The sequence below is a fragment of the Oncorhynchus mykiss genome, chromosome 12 (assembly GCF_013265735.2).
Source record: "Oncorhynchus mykiss isolate Arlee chromosome 12, USDA_OmykA_1.1, whole genome shotgun sequence".
Taxonomy (NCBI): Eukaryota; Metazoa; Chordata; class Actinopteri; order Salmoniformes; family Salmonidae; genus Oncorhynchus; species Oncorhynchus mykiss.
In genome coordinates, this window is record NC_048576.1 from 8,789,160 (window position 1) to 8,810,182 (window position 21,023).

The window sequence follows — 21,023 nt, forward strand, 5'->3', positions numbered from 1 at the left end:
AACAGACAGAGTATCTCGTCTATCACACAATGACGTTACTACAACGTATCCAATTGACCACCAGAGACATTCTTCAAAGGACAAAGGACTCGGTTTGGCAACACGGCCTTCCATCTTCCACCAACCTACCGAAGCACAGCTCAGAGTAAATATTTATTGCATTTTCCTTTTCCAAATGTGCGGTAATTTAGAATGCATAAAATACTGTATTTACGATAGCACAGCTTTTTCCTTTGGTCCTCAGTCTTCCTGCTCTTTCACTCAATCCCAGCCCTTTTCTTTTGTGTAACCAGCTGTCATATCTGTTCCGCCCGCTAGGGACGTTTTCCTTTATGACGTAAATTGTAATCAAGGTATGATTCATTCTGTGTATATGTAATTCTGTGTGATTAGTTAGGTATTTAGTAAATAAGTAATGAAACCCAATTTTGCATTGCTGATTCAACTTGTTAGCCAGGGTTCGTGAAGATAATCAAGAATTTACAACTTTCAGGTGAGACTGAATTAAGATGCCGATTAATATTGACTGCTATTGATTTAAAATATTACTAGGTCTTTAAGAGTTTATTCGGAAGATAACAGCTCTATAAATATTATTTTGTGGTGCCCCGACTCTCTAGTTAATTACATTTACATGATTAGCTCAATCAGGTAATATTAATGACGGAGAAATTATTTTATAGAATAGCATGTTATATCACTTAATCCGGCATAGCCAAAGACACGACACCAGGCAATCACTAACCCCCTATTAGTACACGGAACAGAACCAGGTCCGCCAAATATCCTGTCTGTCTGTCTGTCTGTCTGTCTGTCTGTCTGTCTGTCTGTCTGTCTGTCTGTCTGTCTGTCTGTCCGTCTGTCCGTCTGTCCGTCTGTCCGTCTGTCCGTCTGTCCGTCTGTCCGTCTGTCCGTCTGTCCGTCTGTCTGTCTGTCCCCATTAAGGTTTCAGTTGAGATTACTTCTCTCTTTATCATCATTATGTGTGTTTGCACAGCTTTATTACCACAGTGGTGCACTTCACTTGTTTATAGGACCGATATTTATTCAAACTGGAATCCTTAATCAAAACTATAAGAAATATATTTGTATTTAACCTTTATTTAACTAGGCAAGTCACCTTGCCTGTTTTGGTATAAAGCTGACTGATGCGCCTGGAAAAACGTAACCACTCTCAGATTAATAGACAGAGCTATAGATGCAGGGACTGACCATCCATGATAACAAGATGATAGTTTTAACCATGTTATGAGTCTATATAGTGTTTGTTCACATTTACATTATTTACAAACATTGGAGAAAAACAAGTTTATATTCTGGGTTCAGATGGAGTGTGACAGTTGAACTGAGCTCACGAGGCATTTACAAGTTACATTCTTCAACAATCAATGAGAACATATAATTCATTTACAAGAATGTATGTAGCAACTAAAGGGTTCTGGATTTAACTACTTTAAGCCAAGCAGGTCATCAAAGGGCATTAGGTGAGTGGAATACTTTTTCTATAAGTACCTATAAGTTGAGGGCCCTAAGATAAACTTGGAGTGAAACCACTCTGTTATCTCAGAGCACACACACACACACACACACACACACACACACACACACACACACACACACACACACACACACACACACCAGCCCTCAGGGGTGACACACCCTTCCTTCTGTTGACGGAACACCCTGGTGTGTGTGCTGCCAGTCTCGTGACACAGTCCTGTCACCGTGCCAGACCTCCAGAGTGTGTGTGTGTGTGTGCGACCGTGCTGCCAGTCTCGTGCCAGGCCTCCAGCACAGTGATTTATCAGTCCTATCTGTTGCGTGGCAGTTGTTCTATCTAGCTGCTGCTGGCTACAGCTAGCCTTCATAGTGTTGCATTCTAACTCTACATCTCCATAGATACTGTAGATAGACAGTTCTCTAACTAAACCTCCAGGGATTTATCTTTGAAGTGTGACTAGAGGCACAATTTGAGAAGTCTTTAATTATTAACCATGTTCCTTGTTCAGTGGTGACCTGCGAATTAACCAATAATCATATAGAAATCCCATGGTTTCCGATGTCAGAAGAAAATGAAAATGATTAGCAGTGTGGGAGTAGTTTGAAATGTAATATTATGTAAATAAAAATGAACTTTAACTGGCTCTACTGGAGAGACAAACAGGTTGTGTGTTTTGCCCTGGTGTGGACTAATGCGACACGCATGCCCCTTTCTGTCAGGCCTGTGTCCCCTGTGCTCTGTTCTAACGGAGGTTTGCACGCACACACACACACACACACACACACACACACACACACACACACACACACACACACACACACACACACACACACACACACTCACACACGCACGCGCACACACGTCCAGCCTGTTAAAAGCCTCTATTGATCATGAATAAAAGATCCACTGCAGTCTGCAGCGCAGCATTGGGTCCACTATGTATTATTTACAACGTTTTTCATCATAAACAGAGAGAAAGAGCAGGAAATCAACAACAAATAAATTAAAATAATACTACACTTTATAGGGGCTCATTTAGAATATTATGAATTTCAAATCATTCATGAAATGTATAAACTTAATCCAAATATATTCTTCCCTACTGTCAACCATTATCCTAATTCAAAGGTACTATTTACACAGCAAACGGCAACGCAGCAGCCAAGGAATTTGTGTTTTGGGAATCTATTTCTATAGTATTGTCTGTGAGCGCTGAGAAGAGCCTGACGTTTAGAGAGACAGACAGTGATCTGACCACTGAGCCATTCTCTTCTGGCATCAACCATATGTTTTGCGAAACAGAATGTGAGTGACACGTTCTTTAGAGCTCTCGCTTGTTGAAAAGAGACAAACTCAATGGTAATCTAGTAGAGAAATGACTTCGATTACTGTAAGATCCAATTCAGTTCAGTCTCATTTCCGTTATCAGATAGATGCACTGTAGGGTAAGTCTGCCTTCTAAAAGCATATAACCGTGTCTTGTCAGTGTGATACCACACTATTCTGTGTCTTGGACAGCGTTCTGTGTCCTTGTGAATCAAAATCCAGTGCTCATCTCCCCTATAATCAACACTGTGAGACCAAACTGGTGATACTCTCCATCTACCCGTCTGTCCGTCTATCCATCTGTCCGTCTATCCATCTGTCCGTTAACCCGTCTGTCCATCTGTTGGCTCAAAGTGGGACATTACCATTCTCTTTGTGTCTGACACTGTCCATCAGTGTTGAAGAGATGTTGTGGCCTGACACTGTCCATCAGTGTTGAAGAGATGTTGTGGCCTGACACTGTCCATCAGTGTTGAAGAGATGTTGTGGCCTGACACTGTCCATCAGTGTTGAAGAGATGTTGTGGCCTGACACTGTCCATCAGTGTTGAAGAGATGTTCTGGCCTGACACTGTCCATCAGTGTTGAAGAGATGTTCTGGCCTGACACTGTCCATCAGTGTTGAAGAGATGTTGTGGCCTGACACTGTCCATCAGTGTTGAAGAGATGTTCTGGCCTGACACTGTCCATCAGTGTTGAAGAGATGTTGTGGCCTGACACTGTCCATCAGTGTTGAAGAGATGTTGTGGCCTGACACTGTCCATCAGTGTTGAAGAGATGTTGTGGCCTGACACTGTCCATCAGTGTTGAAGAGATGTTCTGGCCTGACACTGTCCATCAGTGTTGAAGAGATGTTGTGGCCTGACACTGTCCATCAGTGTTGAAGAGATGTTCTGGCCTGACACTGTCCATCAGTGTTGAAGAGATGTTCTGGCCTGACACTGTCCATCAGTGTTGAAGAGATGTTCTGGCCTGACACTGTCCATCAGTGTTGAAGAGATGTTGTGGCCTGACACTGTCCATCAGTGTTGAAGAGATGTTGTGGCCTGACACTGTCCATCAGTGTTGAAGAGATGTTGTGGCCTGACACTGTCCATCAGTGTTGAAGAGATGTTGTGGCCTGACACTGTCCATCAGTGTTGAAGAGATGTTGTGGCCTGACACTGTCCATCAGTGTTGAAGAGATGTTGTGGCCTGACACTGTCCATCAGTGTTGAAGAGATGTTCTGGCCTGACACTGTCCATCAGTGTTGAAGAGATGTTCTGGCCTGACACTGTCCATCAGTGTTGAAGAGATGTTCTGGCCTGACACTGTCCATCAGTGTTGAAGAGATGTTGTGGCCTGACACTGTCCATCAGTGTTGAAGAGATGTTCTGGCCTGACACTGTCCATCAGTGTTGAAGAGATGTTCTGGCCTGACACTGTCCATCAGTGTTGAAGAGATGTTGTGGCCTGACACTGTCCATCAGTGTTGAAGAGATGTTCTGGCCTGACACTGTCCATCAGTGTTGAAGAGATGTTCTGTCCTGTCCCGGTACCACATCATCTTCTGAATGCCCAGGTCTAAAACCAGACTGGTGCACATTAAGAATAGAATGACACGTTTAAAAGTTCTTAGCTGAGAGATGATCAGGGATACTAAAACTTTGGAAACGAAAGATAACTTGGAAATTGGGCGGTAGTTATCTAAGTCAGAATATGTCCCCGAATAAACATTAGGAATAATAACATGAAGGAGACTTCCAGACAGACTTTCCTGTGACTGTCTTGTCGTCTGTGTTACTCTGTCGTTGCACCGAACAGAGTGCTGAGTGACAAAATGGCCACCTTATGACCCTATGACCCTATGACCTTATGAACCTTGTGCTACAGCAGACTGATTTTACAATGAGATGACACCTTGTCATGAAATACACATATTTGACTTCACACTGGGACCTGAGAGCCACTGTTTCTGTCTATGACCTCTGTCTCATTCCTTGAATTTGAGCACCCTCTCACACAACCCTCTCCGGCGGCTGAGAAGAGTGGGAAGATAATATTGGCACAGAGTAGCTAGCCAGCTACAGGACAGGACAGGATACTATTGGTTTCATTGCTTACACACAGTGTTTGCTCTCCCTATTGGAATGTGATGGACCTCAAAACACACAAAAAGCCAGGCAGGCTCAATGTTTGACATTTCTCTGTTGGGGCTGACGGACTTGACTCTGTCATTTGCAGGGAAGAGGAGAGGAGGTGGGCTGGTCTTACTAAACCAGCTAGCCGTTTGGGAAGCTAGTCAGAAGCAGCAGTGGAAAAATACAATAATTACACAAAACAAATGCTTTTTTTTCAGATGGCGAGGAAAAACTATTTTTCTACTCCAGCAGTGATAGCATTTGAAACAAGACCCAGTCAGGTTGTTTTCCAAAAGCATGCTATTTAAAACAAAGATGTATCGAGTCTCATTGACAGTTTCTGAGCTCTATCTAAGATCAAAACAAAGTGAAAATGATCTCCTTAATCTACGGTCTGAAACTGCACTGAAAACCTGTACTGATTCCCTGGTGTATCGCAGGGATTTGTTTTTTACTAAGCAGACAGCCACTACCATGACCATCTGTCTGTCTCTGGGCCAGCCAGCCAGCCAACCAGTCAGCCAGTCAGACAGCCAACCAGCCAGTCAGCCAGCCAGCCAGCCAGCCAGCCAGTCAAACAGTCAGCCAGTCAGCCAGCCAGTCAGCCAGCCAACCAGTCAGTCAGCCAGTCAGCCAATCAGCCAGTCAGCCAGCCAGTCAGCCAGTCAGCCAGCCAACCAGTCAGCCAGCCAGTCAGCCAACCAGTCAACCAGTCAGCCAGCCAGCCAACCAGTCAGCCAACCAGTCAGCCAGCCAACCAGCCAGCCAGCCAGCCAGCCAGTCAGTCAGTCAGCCAGCCAACCAGTCAGCCAGCCAGCCAGTCAGCCAGCCAGCCAGCCTCACAGCTGCTACACCCATCAGGCAGACTGTACTCCAGTCAAAGAGATGGGAAGATGGCGTACCTCCCATCTTTGAAGAACAGGAGGGGTGATATGCACATCCTAAACGTGAGAATACTAGTATTGGACAAAACAATACAGATAAGGAAATAGGTGACTGAGCACAAAATATCGTTGTTCTTTAGTGCTTTATTACAACACCCAACAACACAACTTCTTAAGTCATGAGAAGTCTTCATCAGTCTATCTTTGTCATGAATCGCTTTTGGTAGAAGCCTATAAAATTGACTATTCCTTTCCATGAACAAGCTCTCTTGGAAAGTTCTCCCACCATCCATCTCTAAGGCTCCAGGCCAGCGCTAGACTCAGAGTGCTAATGCACGTCCACCAGCCTCTCTCGGGTGATGCAGGGCCCAAATGACCATGACAAATACTAGGCACTAAAACGGCTGGTTAGAGACGCTAGAGAGCATCACTGGCTAATGCCTGAGTAGGTCTGATGATAATCACATTGACAGCAGAAGCATGCAAGAGCAATGCTAATGCACCTGAACAAAGACTGAGGTGCATTCCAAATGGCACCCTATTCCCTATATAGTGCACTACTTTTGACCAGGACCCATAGGGCTCTGATCAAAGTAGTGCATTATACAGTATAGGGAATAGGGTACAATTTGGGATGCACTTAAATTACCCTTCTATTGACAACATCCTCTTCTGGAACACGAGAATGGATCTGCATTCTAATCAGGTACTGTTTTTATGTCCATGGAACGTTAACTTTAGAATTTTAACTATAATTTGGTTCCAACTCCAAATGGAAATTCCAAAGGTTAACTTTGCAACAAGACCTTGATCCTATTCAATCATCCTCTTGCTCCAAACCTAATGAATATCAAAGTAACGGTACCCACACATTACATATCGCTAATTTCATGCCTACAAGATGGCCATTTTTTTTATGTTAATTCACTTCTTTAACTAAAAATAACAAAGTTAACAACTGTTTTACAAGTTTGCACGAAGCCTTCAATTATGTGAGACAAAATTAGATAGATTTTTGCTCTAACTGAAATAACTTTCCATTCCTTTCCCTTCTTACAGAAGTCTCCATCGAAGCCTCATGGATCAATAATGCCTCAGACAGTTCATGATAGATCAGCTAAGAACCTGAGTGTCATATTCACTATCTTGATTTCTCAAATCAATGAAATTATGGATCTATTCAGTGAGTGATAACTAATTACCATAACTAAAGCTCAGTGAATTCCATATATTCCATTATGTTGAAAGTGCACTGACTACAACTATATGGTACCACTGAGGATCATAACTGACTACAGATATACGGTACCACTGAAGATCATAACTGACTACAGCTATATGGTACCACTGAGGATCATAACTGACTACAGATATACGGTACCACTGAGGATCATAACTGACTACAACTATATGGTACCACTGAGGATCATAACTGACTACAGATATACAGTACCACTGAGGATCATAACTGACTACAACTATACGGTACCACTGAGGATCATAACTGACTACAGCTATATGGTACCACTGAGGATCATAACTGACTACAACTATACGGTACCACTGAGGATCATAACTGACTACAGATATACAGTACCACTGAGGATCATAACTGACTACAACTATACGGTACCACTGAGGATCATAACTGACTACAGCTATACAGTACCACTGAGGATCATAACTGACTACAGCTATACAGTACCACTGAGGATCATAACTGACTACAACTATACGGTACCACTGAGGATCATAACTGACTACAACTATACGGTACCACTGAGGATCATAACTGACTACAACTATACGGTACCACTGAGGATCATAACTGACTACAGCTATACGGTACCACTGAGGATCATAACTGACTACTGCTATATGGTACCACTGAGGATCATAACTGACTACAGATATACAGTACCACTGAGGATCATAACTGACTACAACTATATGGTACCACTGAGGATCTTAACTGACTACAGATATACAGTACCACTGAGGATCATAACTGACTACAGCTATACAGTACCACTGAGGATCATGACTGACTACAACTATATGGTACCACTGAGGATCATAACTGACTACAGCTATACGGTACCACTGAGGATCATGACTGACTACAACTATACGGTACCACTGAGGATCATAACTGACTAGAACTATATGGTACCACTGAGGATCATGACTGACTACAGCTATACGGTACCACTGAGGATCACACCTGACATAAACTTTGAACAGGGTCTACGTCCCAAACGGCACCCTATTCCCTACATAGTGCACTACTTTTGACCAGAGCCCCTATGGATTTCCACTTTGGGGTCCTAGTCAAATGTAGTGCACTATAAAGGGAACAGGGTTCGATTTGGGAAGCAAGCAGCCTCATCTGGTAAACCACTACCACTGAGGATCATAACTGACTACAGCTATACAGTACCACCGAGGATCACACCTGACATGACCTTTGAACAGGGTCTACGTCCCAAACGGCACCCTATTCTCTACACAGTGCACTACTTTTGACCATCTGGTAAACCACTACCACTGAGGTAGTGCTCAGATGAATCCACTCGACAGGAGACGGACGAGAGGAAACATTTCAATGAAAACACATGTTGATATGAGAACCTTGGCATCATAAACGGCACCCTATTCCCCTTTATAGGGCAACACTTTTTTACCGGGGCCTATAGGTTTTTTAGTCAAACGCAGTGCACTGCGTCGGGGAATAGGGTGCCGTTTAGAATGCAGAGGTGTAGACATCTGATAGTGCTCATATTGCAGCCAGCTTAGTTGAGACTGAAGTGAACTGTGCTGTAATATATAGATGTACAGTATATATAGATGGCATTGCAGGAATCCCGTAGAGTAAGCAGATGCGTGCAATGCTACACAGTATAATCCGTGCCAGACTGCCTGTAAATATCCTCTGTGCCATCTGTCCACGCACACACACACACACACACGTACGTGCGCACACACACACATGCGCACACACACACATGCGTACACAGACACACACATGCACACACACTTCCCCCTTCACAGTAGGCCCAGTGCTAAAGACAAATATAACCAGCCGTTACCACAGGCTGTGTTCGACGACAGACAGACAGACAGACAGACAGACAGACAGACAGACAGACAGACAGACAGACAGACAGACAGACAGACAGACAGACAGACAGACAGACAGAGTGTGTTATATGTGTTCTGGAGAGCCCCTGCTGAAACCACAGAGGGGGGTGAGGAGGAGCAGGTCTTCCTGTCTTCCTGAAATGTGTGCTCAGCTATGCTAGTGCACTTCTTTTGACCAGAGTCCATTGGACTATGGTCAAAACTACTGCACTGTGTAGGGAATAGGGTGCCGTTTGGGAATTAAACCCTTGTTAGGGGTCAGGGAGAGGGCACTACTGAGGATGAGGGTCACACACGCACACACAGGCCAGCTACGGTCCATCCCAGCGAGATGAACGTGGCCTCTGTAGCTGTCTTTGGAAGCTACTCTCTGTGACGTCACCACCCAGAGGCTCTGGATAGCTTGAGGCTTCACGTATCAGTACCAAGTTTCAGTCATGTTTAAAAAGCTTTGAGACTGTTTAACCTGTCCCTTGTCAATGAATCAAATCAACCAATTGTGTCATTGTTTCATATTAAGCTTTTCCTGTTTTACTGCCCTATGAGGAAGTTAATTAGCAGATTCCAATGTATTCGTTACTAGGGCTGGGACGATACGAGTATCACCATACTCGTTAGTATCGTGGAAAGGAAACAAAACACGAAGCGGATATAACTCATTTAGATAAACAGCCCTAATGTTGGAAACAAACATCCATTATGTTGTCATCCAGAGTCACATTTCTTTCTTTTCCAAGTTGTAGCACATCATATTTTACCCACAGCTGGTTTTTAAAAGGACCCAAGAGACTGGTCTGCTTCGTGTTTTAATTTTTACCGTGGAAAAATATAGCGATACTGGTATCGTCATTGCCCTAGTCCTCACATGTCAAACGGCAACATTTTGAAACATAATTTAAAATGTGTTTTGTCTACACTGTGAGTCACCACTGTGAGTCACCGCTGTGAGTCACCGCTGTGAGTCACCGCTGTGAGTCACCGCTGTGAGTCACCGCTGTGAGTCACCACTGTGAGTCACCGCTGTGAGTCACCACTGTGAGTCACCACTGTGAGTAACCGCTGTGAGTCACCACTGTGAGTCACCGCTGTGAGTCACCGCTGTGAGTCACCGCTGTGAGTCACCACTGTGAGTCACCGCTGTGAGTCACCACTGTGAGTCACCACTGTGAGTCACCGCTGTGAGTCACCGCTGTGAGTCACCGCTGTGAGTCTACACTGTGAGTCACCGCTGTGAGTCACCACTGTGAGTCACCACTGTGAGTCTACACTGTGAGTCACCGCTGTGAGTCACCACTGTGAGTCACCGCTGTGAGTCACCGCTGTGAGTCACCACTGTGAGTCACCACTGTGAGTCACCACTGTGAGTCACCACTGTGAGTCACCACTGTGCTTGATTTAGATAGCTGCTTAAAAGCTCTTAAAGGATCTGCCCCTTTTTTCAATTTTGACCTAAAATGACATACTCAAATCTAACTGCCAGTAGCTCAGGACCTGAAGCAAGGATATGCATATTCTTGATGCCAGTTGAAAGGAAACACTTTGAAGTTTGTGGAAATGTGAAACTAATGTAGGAGAATATAACCCATTAGATCTGGTAAAAGATTATACAAAGAAAAAAGCATGTGTTTATTTGTATTTTTTTTGTACCATCATCTTTGAAATGTAAGAGAAAGGCCATAATGTATTATTCCAGCCCAGGCTCAATATAGATTTTTACTAATCCAAGGAACCATTGCATTTCTGTTCAACATTTTGTATCAAGACTGCCCAAATGTGCCAAATTGGTTTATTAATAACTTTTCAAGTTCAAAACTGTGCATTCTCCTCAAACAATACCATGGTATTTTTCTCACTATAATAGATACTGTAAATTGGACAGGGCAGTTAGATTAACAAGAATTTAAGCTTTTTGCCAATATCAGATATGCCTATGTCCTGGGAAATGTTCTTGTTACTTACAACCTCATGCTAATCGCATTAGCCAACGTTAGCTCAAACATCCTTTTGGGGACCCACCGATCCTGTAGAGGATATGGAATCCTTTTATAGAGATGATGTGATACTTCTGTTGTTCTATGTAGACTGTATACCCCATCCACACCATGTCTTAATATATAGACTGTATCCCCTCCCCCTCCACACCATGTCTTAATATATAGACTATATCCCCCTCCCCCTCCACACCATGTCTTAATATATAGACTGTACCCCCTCCCGCCCCCTCCACACCATGTCTTAATATATAGACTGTACCCCCTCCCCCTCCACACCATGTCTTAATATATAGACTGTACCCCCTCCCCCTCCACACCATGTCTTAATATATAGACTGTACCCCCTCCCCCTCCACACCATGTCTTAATATATAGACTGTACCCCCTCCCCCTCCACACCATGTCTTAATATATAGACTGTACCCCCTCCACACCATGTCTTAATATATAGACTGTATCCCCCTCCACACCACTTCTTAATATATAGACTGTACCCCCTCCCCCTCCACACCATGTCTTAATACATAGACTGTACCCCCCTCCACACCATGTCTTAATATATAGACTGTACCCCCTCCCCCTCCACACCATGTGTTAATACATAGACTGTATCCCCCCCGCCCCCTCCACACCATGTCTTAATATATAGACTGTACCCCCTCCCCCTCCACACCATGTCTTAATATATAGACTGTATCCCCCTCCACACCATGTCTTAATATATAGACTGTACCCCCTCCCCCTCCACACCATGTCTTAATACATAGACTGTACCCCCCTCCACACCATGTCTTAATATATAGACTGTACCCCCTCCTCCTCCACACCATGTCTTAATATATAGACTGTACCCCTCCCCCTCCACACCATGTCTTAATATATAGACTGTACCTCCTCCCCCTCCACACCATGTCTTAATATATAGACTGTACCCCCTCCCCCTCCACACCATGTCTTAATATATAGACTGTATCCCCCTCCACACCATGTCTTAATATATAGACTGTACCCCCTCCCCCTCCACACCATGTCTTAATATATAGACTGTACCCCCTCCACACCATGTCTTAATATATAGACTGTATCCCCCTCCACACCACTTCTTAATATATAGACTGTACCCCCTCCCCCTCCACACCATGTCTTAATACATAGACTGTACCCCCTCCCGCCCCCTCCACACCATGTCTTAATATATAGACTGTACCCCCTCCCCCTCCACACCATGTCTTAATATATAGACTGTACACCCTCCCCCTCCACACCATGTCTTAATATATAGACTGTACCCCCTCCCCCTCCACACCATGTCTTAATATATAGACTGTACCCCCTCCCCCTCCACACCATGTCTTAATATATAGACTGTACCCCCTCCACACCATGTCTTAATATATAGACTGTATCCCCCTCCACACCACTTCTTAATATATAGACTGTACCCCCTCCCCCTCCACACCATGTGTTAATACATAGACTGTACCCCCTCCCCCTCCACACCATGTCTTAATATATAGACTGTATCCCCCTCCACACCATGTCTTAATATATAGACTGTACCCCCTCCCCCTCCACACCATGTCTTAATACATAGACTGTACCCCCCTCCACACCATGTCTTAATATATAGACTGTACCCCCTCCTCCTCCACACCATGTCTTAATATATAGACTGTACCCCCTCCCCCTCCACACCATGTCTTAATATATAGACTGTACCCCCTCCCCCTCCACACCATGTCTTAATATATAGACTGTACCCCCTCCCCCTCCACACCATGTCTTAATATATAGACTGTATCCCCCCCCACACCATGTCTTAATATATAGACTGTACCCCCTCCCCCTCCACACCATGTCTTAATATATAGACTGTACCCCCTCCACACCATGTCTTAATATATAGACTGTATCCCCCTCCACACCACTTCTTAATATATAGACTGTACCCCCTCCCCCTCCACACCATGTCTTAATACATAGACTGTACCCCCCTCCACACCATGTCTTAATATATAGACTGTACCCCCTCCCCCTCCACACCATGTGTTAATACATAGACTGTATCCCCCCCGCCCCCTCCACACCATGTCTTAATATATAGACTGTACCCCCTCCCCCTCCACACCATGTCTTAATATATAGACTGTATCCCCCTCCACACCATGTCTTAATATATAGACTGTACCCCCTCCCCCTCCACACCATGTCTTAATACATAGACTGTACCCCCCTCCACACCATGTCTTAATATATAGACTGTACCCCCTCCTCCTCCACACCATGTCTTAATATATAGACTGTACCCCCTCCCCCTCCACACCATGTCTTAATATATAGACTGTACCCCCTCCCCCTCCACACCATGTCTTAATATATAGACTGTACCCCCTCCCCCTCCACACCATGTCTTAATATATAGACTGTATCCCCCTCCACACCATGTCTTAATATATAGACTGTACCCCCTCCCCCTCCACACCATGTCTTAATATATAGACTGTACCCCCTCCACACCATGTCTTAATATATAGACTGTATCCCCCTCCACACCATGTCTTAATATATAGACTGTACCCCCTCCCCCTCCACACCATGTCTTAATACATAGACTGTACCCCCCTCCACACCATGTCTTAATATATAGACTGTACCCCCTCCCCCTCCACACCATGTCTTAATACATAGACTGTACCCCCCTCCACACCATGTCTTAATATATAGGCTGTACCCCCTCCCCCTCCACACCATGTGTTAATACATAGACTGTATCCCCCCCGCCCCCTCCACACCATGTCTTAATATATAGACTGTACCCCCTCCCCCTCCACACCATGTCTTAATATATAGACTGTATCCCCCTCCACACCATGTCTTAATATATAGACTGTACCCCCTCCCCCTCCACACCATGTCTTAATACATAGACTGTACCCCCCTCCACACCATGTCTTAATATATAGACTGTACCCCCTCCTCCTCCACACCATGTCTTAATATATAGACTGTACCCCCTCCCCCTCCACACCATGTCTTAATATATAGACTGTACCCCCTCCCCCTCCACACCATGTCTTAATATATAGACTGTACCCCCTCCCCCTCCACACCATGTCTTAATATATAGACTGTATCCCCCTCCACACCATGTCTTAATATATAGACTGTACCCCCTCCCCCTCCACACCATGTCTTAATATATAGACTGTACCCCCTCCACACCATGTCTTAATATATAGACTGTATCCCCCTCCACACCACTTCTTAATATATAGACTGTACCCCCTCCCCCTCCACACCATGTCTTAATACATAGACTGTACCCCCCTCCACACCATGTCTTAATATATAGACTGTACCCCCTCCCCCTCCACACCATGTGTTAATACATAGACTGTATCCCCCCCGCCCCCTCCACACCATGTCTTAATATATAGACTGTACCCCCTCCCCCTCCACACCATGTCTTAATATATAGACTGTATCCCCCTCCACACCATGTCTTAATATATAGACTGTACCCCCTCCCCCTCCACACCATGTCTTAATACATAGACTGTACCCCCCTCCACACCATGTCTTAATATATAGACTGTACCCCCTCCTCCTCCACACCATGTCTTAATATATAGACTGTACCCCCTCCCCCTCCACACCATGTCTTAATATATAGACTGTACCCCCTCCCCCTCCACACCATGTCTTAATATATAGACTGTACCCCCTCCCCCTCCACACCATGTCTTAATATATAGACTGTATCCCCCTCCACACCATGTCTTAATATATAGACTGTACCCCCTCCCCCTCCACACCATGTCTTAATATATAGACTGTACCCCCTCCACACCATGTCTTAATATATAGACTGTATCCCCCTCCACACCATGTCTTAATATATAGACTGTACCCCCTCCCCCTCCACACCATGTCTTAATACATAGACTGTACCCCCCTCCACACCATGTCTTAATATATAGACTGTACCCCCTCCCCCTCCACACCATGTCTTAATACATAGACTGTACCCCCCTCCACACCATGTCTTAATATATAGGCTGTACCCCCTCCCCCTCCACACCATGTGTTAATACATAGACTGTATCCCCCCCGCCCCCTCCACACCATGTCTTAATATATAGACTGTACCCCCTCCCCCTCCACACCATGTCTTAATATATAGACTGTATCCCCCTCCACACCATGTCTTAATATATAGACTGTACCCCCTCCCCCTCCACACCATGTCTTAATACATAGACTGTATCCCCCTCCACACCATGTCTTAATATATAGACTGTACCCCCTCCTCCTCCACACCATGTCTTAATATATAGACTGTACCCCCTCCCCCTCCACACCATGTCTTAATATATAGACTGTACCCCCTCCCCCTCCACACCATGTCTTAATATATAGACTGTACCCCCTCCCCCTCCACACCATGTCTTAATATATAGACTGTATCCCCCTCCACACCATGTCTTAATATATAGACTGTACCCCCTCCCCCTCCACACCATGTCTTAATATATAGACTGTACCCCCTCCCCCTCCACACCATGTCTTAATATATAGACTGTATCCCCCTCCACACCACTTCTTAATATATAGACTGTACCCCCTCCCCCTCCACACCATGTCTTAATACATAGACTGTACCCCCCTCCACACCATGTCTTAATATATAGACTGTACCCCCTCCCCCTCCACACCATGTGTTAATACATAGACTGTATCCCCCCCGCCCCCTCCACACCATGTCTTAATATATAGACTGTACCCCCTCCCCCTCCACACCATGTCTTAATATATAGACTGTATCCCCCTCCACACCATGTCTTAATATATAGACTGTACCCCCTCCCCCTCCACACCATGTCTTAATACATAGACTGTACCCCCCTCCACACCATGTCTTAATATATAGACTGTACCCCCTCCTCCTCCACACCATGTCTTAATATATAGACTGTACCCCCTCCCCCTCCACACCATGTCTTAATATATAGACTGTACCCCCTCCCCCTCCACACCATGTCTTAATATATAGACTGTACCCCCTCCCCCTCCACACCATGTCTTAATATATAGACTGTATCCCCCTCCACACCATGTCTTAATATATAGACTGTACCCCCTCCCCCTCCACACCATGTCTTAATATATAGACTGTACCCCCTCCACACCATGTCTTAATATATAGACTGTATCCCCCTCCACACCATGTCTTAATATATAGACTGTACCCCCTCCCCCTCCACACCATGTCTTAATACATAGACTGTACCCCCCTCCACACCATGTCTTAATATATAGACTGTACCCCCTCCCCCTCCACACCATGTCTTAATACATGTATCTGCTTGATGACTCAAGCTGAGATGAGTCACTAACTGATGGGTAGCAGTGTATCGGGAATTTATTACGAGGTACAACAGACATTGTTTGTGTTCAAGTGATGATACAATTATGGATGAAAACAAATCATGTTTCTTTCAATCCCCCTCTCCCTCTCTCTCTCTCTCTCTCTCTCTCAATTCAATTGAAGGGATTTATTGGCATGGGAAACATATGTTAACATTGTCAAAGCAAGTGAAGTAATTAATTAAGTTATTAATAATTTAACAAAGGTGAAATTAACAATAAAATGAACAGCAAACATTACACTCACAGAAGTTCCAAAAGAATAAAGACATTTCAAATGTCATATTATGTTTACTCTCTCTCTCTCTCTCTCTCTCTCTCTCTCTCTCTCTCTCTCTCTCTCTCTCTCTCTCTCTCTCTCTCTCTCTCTCTCTCTCTCTCTCTCTCTCTCTCTCTCTCTCTCTCTCTCTCTCTCTCTCTCTCTCTCTCTCTCTCTCTCTCTCTCTCTCTCTCTCTCTCTCTCTCTCTCTCTCTCTCTCTCTCTCTCTCTCTCTCTCTCTCTCTCTCTCTCTCTCTCTCTCTCTCTCTCTCTCTCTCTCTCTCTCTCTCTCTCTCTCTCTCTCTCTCTCTCTCTCTCTCTCTCTCTCAATGATAATTAATTTCAAGAAAACAAAGGTGTTTTACAGATGTCCAAGTTACTCATTGAAGGTGTAAATAAATGTCTCATCTCAAAGAAGAAGAAGAAGAAGCTTAGAAACGGTCTCATCAGATGGATGACACAGAGAGGTACTATTTTGAGAACATTTCTGCATGTGGTAAAGAATCTGTATATATATAGCTAGCACAGTGTATCAATAGCGGATATGACAGACAGAACCACCAACTGACTGACTCAAAGAGTCACATTAGAAAAACAAATCCAGAGCAATGGAAATACAACATGTCATGTGCATAAAATATAAAGTACGTCATGCCGATTGGCCGATGATACGGGGACGACGATGAAACGCACGAATCAGAGTATCTCCACAGTACCCTGACAAGTGAGTGACAGACAGATAGTCCAGCACTCCCCCTTCAGTCTTACTGAAAACATCTTCCTACATAGACAGACAAAACATATTATGAGCCTTATAACAAGGCATTATAAAGGTATATACGTGCGTATAACAAGTTACAAAGCATGTATAATCTCTATAGGGATTCTGATGCCAGACAGTCAGTCCAGCTGTAGGGCGGCCCAGCCTCCGAAGTAACTCCAGAAGTAACTCTCAACTTTATGCAAGAATTTCTCCGTATTGTCTTAGGAATGCTGCATTATCTCTTCAACCCCCATTCTGTCACACCTCTGGGTAGCAGAGGGTTCTGTTGTCATTACATCCTGTAGGTCTGATATCTGATTGGAGGTTAACTTTACAGTAATACTATTGGTCAACTCAGATTTTGAATCCAAACAGTCAGATGCTAAAAAAAAGGTTATTGGATTCATTCTCTTTCTATATATTTTTTCCTGACCTGCTGTGGTGAGATACACTCTCTCTCTTTATCTCTCCCCTTCCCAGGATCTCACGCTCTCTCTTTATCTCTACCCTCCCTAGGATCTCACTCTCTCTCTTTATCTCTCTCCTCCCCAGGATCTCACTCTCTCTCTCTCTTTATCTCTCTCCTCCCCAGAATCTCACTCTCTCTCTTTATCTCTCCCCTCCCCAGAATCTCACTCTCTCTCTTTATCTCTCTCCTCCCCAGGATATCACTCTCTCTCTCTATCTCCTCCCCAGAATCTCACTCTCTCTCCCTTTATCTCTCTATTCCCCAGGATCTCACTCTCTCTCTTTATCTCTCTCCTCCCCAGGATCTCATTCTCTTTATCTCTCCCATCCCCAGGATCTCACTCCCTCTCTTTTTATCTCTCCCCTCCCCAGGATCTCACTCTCTCTCTTTATCTCTCTCCTCCCCAGAATCTCACTCTCTCTCTTTATCTCTCTCTCCTCCCCAGGATATCACTCTCTCTCTCTTTATCTCTCCCCTCCCCAGAATCTCACGTTCTCTCTTTATCTCTCCCCTCCCCAAGATCTCACACTCTCTCCTTATATCTCTCCTCCCCAGGGACTCTTAGGGCAGACCTTTCAGGCTATGTCTTCTCTCTCTCCCTCTGTGATCATGCCTAGAATAATGCCTTGTAATGCTGGTTAATTCCTTGTAACGTGAGCTTTCAGTCTTGTATGTGATTTCATTCATTGTACCGTGTAATATCTGAATTTGATAGACAATTCTCATAGCTCTTTAAGAGTGTTGGTTGCGTATTCCTGTTCATCCTCAGATATACTTGTTAATAGACTTTGTCCATTCATTGCATAGTCTTATTACAGGTCGCAGGTGAGCTATATATATATATATATATAAAACATACTTATATATCAAATATTACCACACTACACAGCTACTCCTCAGGCAGTCATATTCATAGTATCTTCAAACATAGAGAAAAAAAAACACTATAAGCCTGATATGCCTCATAACAGGTTATAATGCATTACATTATACCTGCAGGCAGTGCTGCAGAGAGGGCCAGACAGTCAGTCAATCAGTCCCACAACTCATCAGAGAGTGACAGACAGTCAGTCAGTCCCACAGCTCCTCAGAGAGTGACAGACGACAGTCAGTCAGTCCCACAACTCATCAGAGAGTGACAGTCAGTCAGTCAGTCCCACAGCTCCTCAGAGAGTGACAGACAGTTAGTCCCACAGCTCCTCAGAGAGTGACAGACAGTCAGTCAGTCCCACAGCTCCTCAGAGAGTGACAGACGACAGTCAGTCAGTCCCACAGCTCCTCAGAGAGTGACAGACGACAGTCAGTCAGTCCCACAGCTCCTCAGAGAGTGACAGTCAGTCAGTCCCACAGCTCCTCAGAGAGTGACAGACAGTCAGTCAGTCCCACAACTCATCAGAGAGTGACAGTCAGTCAGTCAGTCCCACAGCTCCTCAGAGAGTGACAGACAGTTAGTCCCACAGCTCCTCAGAGAGTGACAGACAGTCAGTCAGTCCCACAGCTCCTCAGAGAGTGACAGACGACAGTCAGTCAGTCCCACAGCTCCTCAGAGAGTGACAGACGACAGTCAGTCAGTCCCACAGCTCCTCAGAGAGTGACAGTCAGTCAGTCCCACAGCTCCTCAAACAGTGCTATTGATAAACTCTGCTTACAGTCGGTCTGCCGGTATGACAAAGACTGGATGGATGTGTGAACTCAGCTCGTATCAATGTGAAAAGGACATGACCTCTAAAGACTGTCAAAACATAAGAAACATAGCCCACTGTACAGTAGACAGGTGTAGCTGGGCACAGCCATCCACAATACTGAACCTACAGCACACCAGGAGACACAATAGCAGAACACAAAACACTTACTTCACTCTAGAAATCAGCCTCTAAAGTAATATCCAGGTTGTGACGTGTGAAGTTTCCAATCGACAACAAAAAAGATCCTAATCCACAGTTAGTCCAGTCACTCAGAAAGAGAGATCCGAGAAAGAAGGGGAGAATCTCGACCTCTTCAGCCAGAGCGCTCCTGTTGCTGTTGCCCCTTCCATAGAGATGGTCAGCTGCCTCAGAGGAGACCCGGAAAAAGAGAGAGGAAACTGGTTCTCTGTGATCGTGTATTTTACCAACGAGCTGCTGTTATAAACTTTTCCCTTGACTGCTCAGACCATCTGCCTGCCGAGTAGGTTTCCGTGGGGACAAGACAGCACGGACGAACGGCAGCCACAACAGAGATCAGCAGAGCAGCAGCCTAAAGCCACATGGGGGCTCCAGAGGCAGGGAGAGCAGTCCACGCAGTACATCAGAGTCACAACACAGTCTTTCCCAGCCTGAGTCAACACGCTGTCCACAACTCAACTTAGTCTCCGAGTGAGCTAAGCTGTCTGTGAGAAAAGCAGCACGCAGTCCAGCAGAGTGACCCTGCCCTCCAGGCTACAGCTTGAAGAGCTGCAGAAGGAGAGAGAGAAGGAGGAGGAGAAGAAGGAGGAGGAACAGGAGGAGCGAGTGTTTGTGTGAGTGTGTTTGAGGAAGTCTGCAGATGAAGGGTGAGTGGTATGACTAAGCTGTGAACAGTGAGCCGCCCCCCCCCTCTCTCTCTCTCTCTTTCTCTCTCTTTCTCACAGGCAGGCAGACTTTGTCTTGGGTTTGGTTTCAGATTCCACACAAGCAACTGGCAGCTGTTCCCCCCCTGGTGCGCGAACACACACACACACACACACACGCGCGCGCACACACAAACACACAAACACAGCGAGACTCCCACTTTTAAACACCTCTGACTTACGGGGTGAAACTACTACCAACAGTCTGTGTCTCTGTTACATTATATCACTTTACTTCCTGTTCTCATACAGTACACAATATATCGTTTTAGGATAAAGCTGTTATTTCCCCCCTTAGTTGCCCCAGATAAGAATCTGTTTTTTTACAAGACAAATGACTGTATATCCAGCTACTGGTTGAAACAGCTGGAGCTCTCTCTCCTTCACACCTCTTTAAGCCCAGCTGTACACACAACCATTCAAAGGAAAGTGTTTGTCTGTTACTGCTTTGATTGCCTCTGTCCATCTCACAGTGCTTTCCTGTGAGTGTGTGTGTGTGTGTGTGTGTGTGTGCGCGTGTGCGTGTGCGTGTGCGTGCGCGTGCCCGCGTGC

General features: G+C 45.0%; 1 protein-coding gene across 1 annotated transcript in view; it reads right to left on the bottom strand.

The window, feature by feature from the left end:
* arhgap24 (Rho GTPase activating protein 24) overlaps positions 1 to 20,394 on the bottom strand; it is a 215,225-nt gene extending 194,831 nt beyond the window's left edge. The window contains exon 1 of the mRNA XM_036936830.1: positions 19,738 to 20,394. The gene's annotated coding sequence lies outside the window, so the exon portion shown is untranslated. The remainder of the gene's footprint in view (positions 1 to 19,737) is intronic.
* Positions 20,395 to 21,023: the final 629 nt, after the last annotated feature.